General features: G+C 36.5%; 1 protein-coding gene across 1 annotated transcript in view; it reads right to left on the bottom strand.

The window, feature by feature from the left end:
* The window catches only part of LOC144979570 (cholesterol 7-desaturase nvd-like), a 134,861-nt gene extending 129,090 nt beyond the window's left edge, over positions 1-5,771 (bottom strand). Inside the window, exon 1 of the mRNA XM_078926304.1 lies at positions 5,401-5,771. The gene's annotated coding sequence lies outside the window, so the exon portion shown is untranslated. The remainder of the gene's footprint in view (positions 1-5,400) is intronic.
* Positions 5,772-12,500: the final 6,729 nt, after the last annotated feature.

Raw genomic sequence — 12,500 nt, forward strand, 5'->3', positions numbered from 1 at the left:
ATATCCACTAAACGTGCTCAAAGCGCTTTACAAGGGGTCCCTGGCCAACAGCAACACTTAACATGTAGGACGTGACAAGGCGCCTGTTAGACGATATTACAATTATTTTTTTGAAAAAAGACAACGATGTTAACAGCCAGGTACTCATTTTACACATGAGTACAGTGAGAGAATGTGAGTAAAGAGCCTTTTCCAAGGATTCAACTACGCACCAAGTCAGGCTCGAACCCGGGATCTCCCGATCCGAAAACGAATGTCATACCACAAGACCACATAGCCGCACACAAAATAGGATATTTTTTGTGTGCAAAAACTCACAAATCAATTAGAATGATCACCAAATTGTTTTTAAAAAGTCTAAAATGTGACATTTCGACCAGCTGGGAATAATTTTAATCAATCTATAGATAGTATGCGCTGGGCTCAGAAGCCCACAATATTGCCATCCGGAAGTATAACGGACCAACACACAAAATGTGTCACCTTGAACGTTAAAAGACTGGTTAATACAGTTTAGTGAGAATTACTCATAAATGCGGATGGCAAAAAGCAATAACAAATACCTGAGTGATGTCAACTTCATATTATCTATAAGATTAACCCCGATTTTCATTTTATGTTGCTGTCCCTACATATTCCAGCTTTGAGAAAATAAATTGAGGTTTATAATAACATTATTTTTGTGTGTGGAAATGATCATATTTCATCTTCAAATGATGAAATGGCATTCGACTTAATCCGTCACATAACGATGATTCTTTTACTATAGAAAATCAACAGTGCAAGAAGAGATTAAACTCGAGAAGATATAATTCGAATAGGGTCAGTCTGCACTCTCGGTAACATAGATTTATATAAGAAGAGTAGTCAACGAAATATGCATTTTATGTAATCAAAATAACGAGAGGAACCACTAACTGGTATCAATTCAATGCAAGTAGGTACTCCCACCACATTGTCATACTCGTTAACCGGAAGGTTGACACAGAACCCACGTTCTGAGTATTTTACCTAAACCCATAGCAACCCGTTACTCGAATGGCTCCACACGGTTCTCGAATAGACCGGTTACTGATTATAATATTATAGTCATTGCTCTTATCTGCCCATGAAGGGGTTTGTTTAATTGTGACATTAGTGAACTAAAAGTCGACACCGGTCTAAAAACTTACGTCACTACACAAGTGGACAACCACCCGTAGCCATCGTCCGTTAAGTTATAGCCCGGAACTAGAACCGCGCTTTGAACAACTGAATAAAACGTTCCGTTCCGTTCGTTTGGGTTATTGTCGCTTTGTTATTTATTTGACGTAATATTTTTTGGCCATTGTCAAGCAGGCTTTGAGATTAAGACGGCTACAACTGGACATTATAAAATCATTATTCAATTGATTCCACGAGGTTCTCGAATAAAAGGACAACCGATAATGTATTTAGGGCACATACTTCCATATGAAGGGGTTTAGTCGCTGCCTTCGCGTACATACGAGTAATAGGCTGATATTGGCAGAAGAAAAGTTTTAAAAAAGTGAGTTGTTTTTAATACTTGTAATGAATCAAATTATCATCTATAGATAATATGCGCTTGGCCAAGGAGGTCACAACATTGCCATCCGGAAGTATAACGGACCAACACACAAACTATGTGTAACCATGAACTTTTATAGTCTGGTTAATACAGTTTAGTGAGAACAACTCACAAACGCGGATGGCAAAAACCATAACAAAGGCCCTGAGTGACGTCATCTGCATACTATCTATAGATAGTTCGAAGATGACGTCACTCAGGTCTTCGTTATTGTTTTTTGCCATCCGCGTTTATGAATAATTCTCACTAAACTGAATAACCAGACTATAAACGATCATGGTTACACACAGTTTTGTGTGTTGGCCAGTTATACTTCCGGATGGCAATGCTTTGAACCTATTAGCCAAGTGCATACTCTCTATAAGCCATTTAAATGATAATTTCTATATTAAACCTTTTGTAAGATAGGAGAGAAGAAAAAAGAAGAAAGGCTACGCAGTTTTTTGTGGATTGGGACGTTATAACCGGCTGGCGGATGTTATGAGTATTTTGTCTAAACGCTCTGCATCAATAAAAAGTGAAATTGTGTTCCGTAGCCCCCAAACGGTATTATGTGTCAGGGTGATTACGATCATTAAAATAGATTGTATAGCCAAGTACTTCAGACTTGGGTTGAGTTTTCATGTTTTATTGAGGAGAAGAATAACAGTATTTAACAATGCTTAACCGTAGCCATCGTTAACTTATAGCCTGACACTGACCAAAATATTGCGTCAAAAGACAAGTTTTTGGCCGCAAAAGAGAACAAATCGTGAGTTGTATTGAATAGTTCAACCAATGGGATCACTTGTTTCCTTGAGCTCTACTAACGACAAATCACTAGACACTGTACAAAACTAAAAATGACGTCAAACTATAGATAGTATGCAGATGACGTCACTCAGGCCTTTGTTATGGTTTTTGCCATCCGCGTTTGTGAGTTGTTCTCACTAAACTGTATTAACCAGACTATAAAAGTTCATGGTTACCAGATGTTTGTGTTTGGTCCGTTTATACTTCCGGATGGCAATGTTGTGAACTCCTTGGCCAAGCGCATTCTATCTAAAAGTCCTAGTGGGTTCTTGTGTCATGCTATAAGTGAACGATGGCTACGGCTATAGATAGTTCGAAGATGACGTCACTCAGGCCTTTGTTATGGTTTTTGCCATCCGCGTTTGTGAGTTGTTCTCACTAAACTGTATTAACCAGACTATAAAAGTTCATGGTTACACAGAGTTTGTGTGTTGGTCCGTTATACTTCCGGATGGCAATGTTGTGAACTCCTTGGCCAAGCGCATTCTATCTATAAGTCCTTGTGGGTTCTCGTGTCATGCTATAAGTGAACGATGGCTACGGCTATAGATAGTTCGAAGATGACGTCACTCAGGCCTTTGTTATGGTTTTTGCCATCCGCGTTTGTGAGTTGTTCTCACTAAACTGTATTAACCAGACTATAAAAGTTCATGGTTACACAGAGTTTGTGTGTTGGTCCGTTATACTTCCGGATGGCAATGTTGTGAACTCCTTGGCCAAGCGCATTCTATCTAAAAGTCCTAGTGGGTTCTTGTGTCATGCTATAAGTGAACGATGGCTACGGCTATAGATAGTTCGAAGATGACGTCACTCAGGCCTTTGTTATTGCTTTTGCCATCCGCGTTTGTGAGTTGTTCTCACTAAACTGTATTAACCAGACTATAAAAGTTCATGGTTACACATAGTTTTGTGTGTTGGTCCGTTATACTTCCGGATGGCAATGTTGTGAACTCCTTGGCCAAGCGCATTCTATCTATACACCAAGATAAGATTTCATATTATTGATCAATAAAGCTTCGATTTGACTTTTTTGTATCTGGTTCAACCCAACATAATAGAATGAACGAAAGTGACGTCACTCAGCTCTTTGTTATTTTATTATTAGCCAGCAATTTAATGAGTAGTTCTCACTAAATTATATTATTAACTCACTCAACCCTAACGCCGACTATATCCGTAGTTTACTCGGGTTACTTTTACCCCATGCCTATTTTTTACATTCTTCTGAGACAAATTAAAGGTGTAGTAGCAAAGCTAATGTTTTTAGTTTTTACATGTTAATGATAGTTGAATAAAACTATCTATGTACATGCTCATTTTTAATACACTTTTTTTCCAGTTTTGAAAAGTAGCAAAAATCTCTAGGATTGAGTGAGTTAATCAGACTATAAAGGTGAAACATAATTTTGTGTGTTGGCACGTTTTATCCGGCTGGCGTATGTTCTGAGTTGTTTTTTTTTTGTTTTTTGTTTTGTTTTTGCTAACCGCATAGGATCAATACCGTTTTGAGACGATAGGTTATATATTTTCATCAGTGATGCTCAAGGCAACAAGATCCCATTTATTTGAACTACAGAATACAATTCGATGTGAAACGGTCTGGAACAAGGCCTTCTATAGGTAGAATGCGCTTGGCCAAGGAGTTCACAACATTGCCAACCGGAAGTATAACGGACCAACACACAAACTCTGTGTAACCATGAACGTTTTATAGTCGGCAAATACAGTTTAGTGAGAACAACTCACTAAACGCGGATGGCAAAGAACAATAACAAAGGCCTGAGTGACGTCATCTGCATACTAATCTATAGAAGGCCTTGTCTGTCATCGTGATGCAATATTTGGGTCAGCGTTATGAATAGTAAGTTGATGAAGGTAATGTGAGGCTTGATGTGGTCTAGTGGTATAAATCACACTCGTCGTCTTCGGATCGGAAGGTCCTGGGTTCGAGCCCAGCTCGGTGTATAGTTGATTGAGTCCTTGGAAAAGGTTCTTGCTTTACTCACATTCTCTCACCTTAGTGTAAAATGAAAACCTGCATGGCCGTTAACAGTGTTGTCTCTGTCCGAAAAAAAATTGTAATAATATCTCCTAACAGGCGTCATGTCCCGTTCTACTTCTTACGTGTTGGTCAGGGACCGTTTGTCAAGCGCTTTGAACACGTTTAGTGGATATTGCTCTATATAATAGCTCACGTTTGTTTGTTTTTTTTGTTTTGTTTTTTAATCTTCAGGTCAGCGAGTGCGTAATGTGTGGCTTTATGTGATCTAGTGGTATGAATGGCACTCGCTTTCGGATCGGAAGGCCTTGGGTTAGAGTCTTGCTCTGAGCGGCATATAGATAGTATGCAGATGACGTCACTCAGGCCTTTGTTATTGTTTTTGCCATCCGCGTTTGTGAGTTGTTCTCACTAAACTGTATTAACCAGACTATAAAAGTTCATGGTTACACAGAGTTTGTGTGTTGCTCCGTTATACTTCCGGATGGCAATGTTGTGAACTCCTTGGCCAAGCGTATTCTATCTATAGTTGAGTCCTTAGAAAAAGCTCTTTACTCACATTCTCTCACCTTAATCGGGTGTAAAATGAGTACCTTGTTGATTAAAGCGTTGTCTCTGTCCGATAAAAAAAATTCTAATATAGGCGTCATGTCTCGTCCAACATATTAAGAATTGATGTTGGCTAGGGACCACGTGTAAAGCGCTTTAATTTGAGCACATTTAGTTGATATTGCGCTATATAAAAGCAAAAGTTTAAAGCTCAGGATAAATGCCAGAAATTCGGCCTCAAAATTTACATCACACTAAAATACATGGCGACGACTACCAAAAGAAAGTGAACATTGAGGGATATTCAATCGTACAACTAATGAGATCATTTATTTTGGTTCTTAGAGCACAACTAACGACAACTAAACTATACACTTGTTGGTAGTTCTGGACGAAGAATACTGCATGGGGTACCAATGTGGAACAATGAATAACACACTTAACCGAATTTTTAAAAAAAATACAAACTTACCTTGAAATAATAATCTCCAAAAAGTAAAAGCAGTTTGAATAAACACCACTGAATTATAATTAATCGCATAAAATCTACCAAGAACAATTTCACAATTTCGAGTATCACGCTAAAAACACACACGCAAGGAGTCAGGTATTCAACGCGAGAATTTTATTTATATAAGTATAAGCCTGTAATCTTTTTTTTTTTTTAACAAATCCGAAAGCGTGTATCTATGTATCTACAATTAATTTTTTTTTTTTTTTTTTACATAAACATAAAAGGTGAAAAGACCGACCCAAGCGTGAAAATGAAAACGGTGCTCTACTATACCCAATGTTATCAAATGGAAGGAAAGGGAAAAGTGAATAATAAGCCAAGTGGGCAGTAGTGAGAGAAAACGCCGGATTTGCGTGCTTGACAACGACAACCAAAATAAGCAGCGGCGCGACGACCAACAAGTCAATCAAATATATTTAGTATCCCACCAGCAAGGGTGGCCAGCTGTTTAAAATAAATAATGCCAAATAATAATAATATATAATAATAATAATAATAATAATAATAATAATATATATATATATATATATAATATATATATATAATATATATTTATTTATTTTTAACGTGCCGTCGCCAAAAACAAATCCAATTAGTAGTAACAAGCCCGATGAGTAGATATAATATACTATTGAAGCTCTGATCACCCAATATATTATGAGTTCATTGTTATAAAAATGTAAATACCATCAAACAAACACTTCCAATGAGTTTGGAACCAGTTCGTGTTTTTTTGTTTTTTTTTCAAATATCACACTTTCGTTCTCTACTTTGTTATGTTTGATTATCCCTAGCAGAGCCTCGCATTCCTATTGACCCCTATTGCTTTTTATGAGAGTGAAAGAGAGAGAGAGAGAGAGAGAGAGAGAGAGAGAGAGAAAGAGAGAGAGAGAGAGAGAGAGAGAGAGGAAGGGAAGGGGGGGGGGGGGAATGGCTGTCTTTGAAGACAGACAGAGGTGTGAATAGACACGGGGTTTTTTTTTTTTGTTTGTTTGTTTGTTTTGTTTTGTTTTTGTTTTGCTTTGCCTTGTTTGTTTGTTTTTGTTTGTTGTTTTTTTTGGGTTTTTTTTTTGTTTTTTGTTTTGTTTTGTTTTTTTTTGTTTGTTTGTTTGTTTGTTTGTTTGTTTTTTGTTGTTTTTTTTTTGGGGGGGGGATTATGTGTGCTTGTGTTGATTTTTAAAAAGGTCAAAAATTCCTTTTAGACAATCGAAAAAGCAACAACAAAAGTCCTGAAAAATCCAAAGCAATTTTTTTTTTTTTAAGAATTTTTTTAAAAGGATGTTTGGAAATTTGGCTTTAAATTTTCAAACTGGCAATCTAGCGATATTTCACTGATGTCGTCAGTCACCGACCAGCCACTTGATTCGCACCTCGTTTTCTTCGAGTTTGTTCAAAATGACAGAGAGGGTTTGGATAACAAGAGTGGTAACCCTGATAAAGTGATTTATTTGGTAGTATGAAATGTGGAGTGTGGTAAACAAATGCCCTTCTCTATGAATGTTGAGTAAATGCTTTGGCTACTTAACCCTCTCACCACCATAGGAAAATCGTCACTTTCGTTACGATGCAGCCAACAAGTTTCTTATTCTGATTTCATTTTGTTATAGTTATAGCTATAAAAACTCGACACTGTGTTGCAGAGCTCATTTTTCTGTCACACAAAATATAGAATATACTCGTTGCTTATCTGTTTGAAAAAATTATTTTTGTGTTGGGTGAGTATGAAGTTTTGGTTTAAAATTCTGAAAATAGCTGGTAAGGAGAGAGTTAATTCAGTCCCGTGATTTGTAACAAAATTATAATCCTAAGGATTCAAATACAAGGGACTGGCATCTAAGCGTCGTGGTTTGATAATCTTATGAGTTCTCTGATTTGTAAGTTTTCTTCGCTCATCAAAACCAACAAGCCTGGAGAATAATACTTGTTTATATCTAAGTTGTCCTTTATAAAAGTGGTCACTGTTTTGGACAAAACAAAGGGACAGAATTTTGGTGACAAACGTATTCCCCTAATAGTTATCGCAAGTCAGTCCTCCTTAACCCCCCCCCCCCCTCTTCTCTCTCCCTCTCTCTCTCTCTCTCTATCTCTCTCGCTCTCTCTCTCCCTCTCTCTCTCTCTCGCTCTCTCTCTCTCTCTCTCTCTCTCTCTCTCTCTCTCTCTCTCTCTCTCTCTACTCATCCTCCTCCTCATTCTCTATCTCTTTCTCTCTCCGTCTCTCTCTTTCTCTCACTCCTTCCTCCCCCCCTCCCCCTTCCTCCTTATTCTCCTTATAGGAGGCTGTCCGAATTAAACCTCCAGATAATGGACATACATTCTGAAGCAAAACACATTTTTTTAAAGTCTGAAAACCAATAAACATATGATATTTAGTTTTATTCCTTGTTGCGATATTTCAGCACCACCTATGAACGAAATACTGTATTGGTCAAAATTGGAGAAACCCTGCAATCCACCATATTATGAGAATACAACGTCTATATCCCAGGTTTATCAGTAGTTTGTTCTCGGTGTTAAGACGGTTACCTGTTTTTCCTATTTACATGTCTCTTTTACCCAGTTTGGTTAACCTAGATTTTTTAATTTTTTTTTTAGTTTATCTCTTTCCTTTATTTTGAATATAACTTTGAAACGCACTCTTCTTCCCCCGTTCTTCCACTTTCTCTCTGTCCCTCTCACTCTCTCTTTCTCCCCCCCCCCCTCTCTCTCTCTCTCTCTCTCTCTCTCTCTCTCTCTCTCTCTGTGTATGTGTGTGTGTGTTTGTGTTTGTGTATTTATATCTGTCCCTCTCTCTCTCTCTCTCTCTCTCTCTCTCTCTCTCTCTCTCTCTCTCTCTCTCTCTCTCTCTCTCCTCCTTATTCCTCTTATACAAGGCTGTCTGAAATAAACTTTCGGAAAATGGACATACATTTTGAAGCAACACACTTTTTTTTTAAATCTGTAAACCCATAAAGATGTGATATTTAGTTTTATTCCTTGTTGCGATATTTCAGCACCATCAATGAACGAAATACTGTATTGGTCAAAATTGGAGATCAAAGCTGTTGCTTGCGTCTGTTAACTCTTTACGTGGGGAATTTTTTACCTACTTTGGGAGTATTTATTTTGACAGACAGCCAAGTATGAAAGGGTTATCAAAGAAAAGTGACCACCATATCTATATTTCTGATTGAAACCTAACAAATGTATACATCAAAATGAAGGAAATTGAATGTTCAGTTGAAATAACTGTTTTGAATTTTATACTCGGGATAATGGTAAAATAGTAGGAAAAAGTAGAAATGAAACAAAAATTCACCAAAGAAGAAAACCTGCATTTCACCATATCATGAGAATACAACGTCTATATTGGTCAGAATCAGCGTGGGTGCGCAACCGGATGCGCGGGTTGACGGAGGTAGGAAACAATAACAAACCCACATGGTTGCCATTACCTCCACCATCATTCTCGCTCACGGTTTGTGGAAAGCACTTCATTACAGGCACGTAATAGTGAATCTAGTTTTTGTTTTGAACATTTCCATTATTATTCTTTGTAAATTGACCCATATTAAAAGAAACATACAAACAAAACAGGCATGACCAGTCACTAACAATGCCATGTAGTGTGTAGACAGTAACACAGTTCGGTGAACATGACTGACACTGGGATCGGAATGTCGGAACCCATGAGTCGTTCGCAACTCTGCCTCACGTATTCATTTAATCAGTCAATTTAATTTTTATTAAGCTTGCGTAAAACATACAAACAAAATAGACATGACCAGTCACTAACAATGCAGTGTAGTGTGTAGACAGTAACACGGTACGGTGAACATGAATGACACTGGGATCGAATGTCAGAACCCAGTAGTCGTTCGCAACTCAGCCTCGCGTACTCATTTAATCAGTCAATTTAAATTTCATTTAGCTTGCCTATTCTTCAAGTTTATGATATATTCACTTTTTCTATTTAAAAAGGGTAATCCAAACAGACCATAAAAACGATTTTATAATAAGCCGACTTCAACTTCCATCACTTACGACACGAACTTATTTTGGGTGTTTTTTTTTAACAAAACCGTTTGACTCAAACTAAAGCTTCGGCATTGGATAAGGAGCGAGGTCCCTGTTGCCATCTTGCTTAGTTTATACAGACTGGGTTGCCAGCTTGGCTGTTCTTGATAAATAGTAGTAAATAGCACAACCTTGTGCAATGAGAGATAGAGAGAGAGAGAGAGAGAGAGAGAGAGAGAGAGAGAGAGAGAGATTTTGAACAAAAAAACGAATATCTCTCTCTCTCTTACCCTCTCTCTCTCTCTCTCTCTCTCTCTCTCTCTCTCTCTCTCTCTCTCTCTCTCCCTCCCTCCCTCTCTCTCTCTCTTCCTATTTCATCTGTCACACTGTTTGACAATCTTCTTCACCTGGCTCACTTGTACTTGTAATATCGGGTGTAAGGTAAAATTTCGAACAATTATTATTATTTATAAAATGCAGAAACTTTGCAAATAAACCGATAGACTAGATATTAATTTGATTCGAAAAGTGGAACACAAAAGGAGAATTTGCGAATACCCGGTCCAGACATAAGCGTCATGGTCTTATTTATAAAGTGCAGAATCTTTGCAAATAAACGGATAAAATAGAGATTAATTCGATTCGAAAAGTGGAACACAAAAGCAGAATTTGCGAATGCCCGGTCCAGACATAAGTGTTATGGTCTTATTTATAAAATCTAGAAACTTTGAAAATAAACGGATAGACTAGATGTTATTTCGATTCGAAAAGTGGAACACAAAAGGAAAATTTGCGAATACCCAGTCCAGGCATAAGCGTCATAGTCCTATTTATAAAGTACAGAATCTTTGCAAATAGACGGATAAAATAGAGATTAATTCGATTCGAAAAGTGGAACACAAAAGCAGAATTTGCGAATGCCTGGTCCAGACATAAGCGCTATGGTCTTATTTATAAAGTGCAGAAACTTTGCAAATAAACGGAAAAAATAGAGATTAATTCTAATCGAACAGTGGAACACAAAGGCAGAATTTGCGAACAACCGGTCCAGACATAAGCGTTATGGTCTTATTTATAAAGTGCAGAAAATTTGCAAATAAACGGATAAGATAGAGATTAATTCGATTCGAAAAGTGAACACAAAAGCAGAATTTGTGAATACCCGGTCCAGGCATAAGCGTCATGGTATTGTTTAAATGAAACAATGCCATTTTAAAAAATATATGGTCAATGAGTAATTAAGCTAAATATGCGGAGTTCAATTAGATAACTTGATCTGTGAATTTTTTTTATAATTAGCTGTTTTTATTCTCCATCATTTAGGTTATGTGATTAAGTTTATAATTGAAATACAAACTTTATCTCACTTATCAATGTTTTGCAATAAAGGAGAGTGTGAGTGAACCTGAGCAAAGGAAATTATTTGAGAGAGTGATATTTATCATGCTTTTCAGTTTGTAGTTGAATTCTAGAATGGATTCTTTATAGTTCTCATTGATTGTATGTCAGTGTGTCAGTCTTTAGGACACCGATTACCCTAATGCGGCCACAATTTACAATGTGACGGCCACAAGCCCGTTAAACGCAGAGTGGGGTATTGTTGTTTGCAAGTAATGCTATGGTTTTAATAGGATATCTGTCTCCTATTAAAATACATTCCTGTGTTGGATTTTGGATTAAATTCATGTCTTCTTCGGATTTTGGGATATTTAATTTTCATGGATTGTGATTGTGATTTTCAAGACTATTAATGTAAGTAAATGCCCAAATAGATATTTTTATTCATTTATTCTTATTTATTTTTTTTAGTTTTGTTTTGTTTTAAAGCATTTATTATAAGAAATATTGTACATATGCACTTATACACCAAAGACTATATCCTTTCAACTGCTTATTATTATTATTATTATTATTATTATTATTATTTATTATTATTATTATTATTATTATTATTATTATTATTATTATTATTATTATTATTATATAATGATAATAATTAATAATAAGTGCATTGAGTGAAATCCCAATCATGGTTGCCCAAATAAAACTGGCGCTAGAATCCCGACTACCTGTCTAAACGAATGTTGTTTGTACGATACATACTAACTACACGTTCAATATCTGGGGCAGAAAATATACGTTTGGTTTTATGAAATTAAAACAGTAGTCCCACATTGTTCTTTGATGTTATTTGTGGTTGCATTTGCTTTGAAACTTACACATTATATTGTGTTACATTGTTTACAAAATATTTCTGGTACTCGTATGCATGTGTAGTCAACGGACCACCGGTCAATCGTGTTCTTTATTATTTTATTATTAATTTTGGCTTGACATCTTACATATGTGAACTTGACAGGTTGTTATGGATGATAATTATAACATTAAGTGATTTTTAAACATTTTTACGGCGTTTTAAATGTCTTTCTTGCATTCATTGCCGAGCACCTCCACTTTTCTGTTACTATTTTAACGATCAGCTGATTTTCTCTTGCCTCCCCTTTAATTTCGCGGACTTTTTTCACAACGAGGCGTGGGAGTGGCTAATCCCAGGTTTATCAGCAGTTTTTTTCCCCGGTTTTAAGACGGTTACCTGTTTTTACCTATTTACATAACTCTGTTACCCAGTTAGGTTAACCTAGTTTGTTTTTTTTTGTTTTTTTTTTTTGTTTTTTTTTTTTTAGAATATCTCTTTCCTTTATTTCAAATATAACTTTGAAACGCACTTCTTAACTCCGGTCAGCTTTATTTAAAACTTAATTTTCTTCATTCCAAAAATATGAGATTGAAGAATATAGTCTGTAGATTTCTGCTCTCCCTATCTTTGATTAAACTGGGTCTTTAACTTATTATAATATAATATATGCTTTCCTAATGATGACTTTAAAAAAAAAGAAGAAAACGCTACCACCGTGACTTACTTGTCTTACCTTACACCTCTTGGCTCCTGGCGAAGTAGAGGGTCTCAACAGTACTCTTCCATCTTCTTCTGTCCTTGGAACAGACCTTTGCCTCACTCCAGGTAAGATTGGAGATGCACAAATCTTGGTGAAGGCTTTCCTCTT

Source organism: Berghia stephanieae, chromosome 9, assembly GCF_034508935.2.
Source record: "Berghia stephanieae isolate SIO BIC M18660-M18661 chromosome 9, UCSD_Bste_1.3, whole genome shotgun sequence".
In the NCBI taxonomy this organism is placed as follows: Eukaryota; Metazoa; Mollusca; class Gastropoda; order Nudibranchia; family Aeolidiidae; genus Berghia; species Berghia stephanieae.